Below are 1,544 nucleotides of genomic sequence, written 5' to 3' on the forward strand. Positions count from 1 at the left end.
GACAGGGCAGCAGTGCACTGCCCTCGGGTCTCAGGCTTCGCCTGAGACCCCAGTGCAGGTGGAGGGGACCTGGGAGCCGGCCCCTCACTTCCGGAGGAAGTGGCCTTCTCTCATTCACTCTCTAGTCCAGATGCAGCTGCTGCCCCCAGAGGCCGGCATCCCCCCACCCCCCAAAGACAGCTGGAGCAGCCATGGGGGCCGTGGAGGGGGGCAGCAGGCAATGAGTGGGAGAGCGCCAGCCGAGGGTCTCCTGCAGCCATAAGGGTCCCGGGAAGACCCAAGTGAGGGCGGCTGAGGGTGTCGTGACGAAAAGCGTCCCGGGCCACGGAGGGGGCCGTCTCGGCCGGCTCAGGCAGCTATGGCAAAATACCAAAAACGGGATTTTATTGACAACGAGGATTTATTTCTTGCAGTTCTAGAGGCTGGAAATCCAAGGTTGAGGTGCCAGTCAATCCAGTGTCTGGCGAGGCCCCTCTTCCTGGATGCAGATGGCTGTCTTCGCGCGTCGTCACGTGGTAGAGCCGGCTCGTTCTCTGGTCTCTTATAAGGACACTGATCCCACTCCTGATGGCTCTTGACCTCATGGACGAAGGGCCCTACCTCCGAATACCATCACATTGGAGATTTGACTTCAACAGATGGGTTTTGGGGACACAAACATTCATTCCATGACAGGGAGTCCTCTTGGGGTGTCACAGAAGCAGCAAGGAAGCCAGGCTGACTGCAGCGGAGGGGGTGAGGAGGCTGGGCTTGTCCTCCGGGTGAGGCGGGCACCCTGGCAGTCTCCCAAGTAGAAGGCATGGTCTGGCCTAGCCCCTCAGGACCAGGGAGCATGGACGGTGCTCACCCAGGAGGTCGCCGAGGGAACAGTGAGATCCGGCATGGTCTGGAAGGTGGGGCCGAGAAGGGGGATGGATGTGGGAGTGGGACACAGGCGACCTGAGCAGCTGGACCCGCGGTCGCCATCACCTGTGCTGGGGGAGGCAGCAGAGAGCAGGTTCCAGGGGACGTGTGGAATCTGAATGTCTCCGGCTGGACAGAGTGGTCAGAGCACATGTGTCATTTGGGTCAGACATTTGGCTCTACCCAGGGCCTGAGAGACAAGCAGGAAACAGGCCCCAGGCAAAGCCCAGGGCGTCCAGGTGGAGGCTAAGGGAGAAGGGGCTGCCCGAGCCAGAAGGCAGGGGCGGAGCAAAGGGAAAGACACCTCTCCCGGAGGACTGCCAGCGTCACCTGTCACCTCTCCTAAGGGGAGACAGAGGGGAGAGGCTATAAGCCTCAGCTCCACCCCTGGAGTGGGTTTTGAGGTCAGGTTTGGCGCCTGCTCCTCACGCGGGTTCCGACCAGTCCCGGCCGTCCCCACACCGACCCCGCACCGACCCCGCACCGACCCCGCACTGACCCGGCACCGACCCGGCACCATCCTCCTACCAGGTCCGCAGACGGACCTCGCAGCCTCACGAACCGGAACGCGGGGAGCTGAGCCCAACCCACCCGCCCCGCGGGCAGAAGCCCGGCCTCTGGGGGTGGGGACCCAGCCGCCC

At 63.3% G+C, this 1,544-nt stretch overlaps 1 long non-coding RNA gene across 3 annotated transcripts; it reads right to left on the minus strand.

Annotated features, from left to right (window-relative positions):
- Positions 1-381: 381 nt before the first annotated feature.
- LOC111735789 lies at positions 382-1,484 on the minus strand. 3 transcript variants are annotated; one of them, XR_002778973.1, is made up of 2 exons: positions 1,392-1,484; positions 382-1,245 (listed from the first exon to the last, which is right to left on the minus strand). It is a non-coding gene; the product is annotated as an uncharacterized LOC111735789 (long non-coding RNA). The 3 variants fall into 3 exon arrangements; XR_002778975.1 differs by having other exon boundaries at positions 1,403-1,465; XR_002778974.1 differs by having other exon boundaries at positions 1,414-1,462.
- Between the last annotated feature and the right edge of the window lie 60 nt (positions 1,485-1,544).

The sequence above is a fragment of the Pteropus vampyrus genome, unplaced genomic scaffold (assembly GCF_000151845.1).
Source record: "Pteropus vampyrus isolate Shadow unplaced genomic scaffold, Pvam_2.0 Scaffold1000008313, whole genome shotgun sequence".
NCBI classification, from domain to species: domain Eukaryota; kingdom Metazoa; phylum Chordata; class Mammalia; order Chiroptera; family Pteropodidae; genus Pteropus; species Pteropus vampyrus.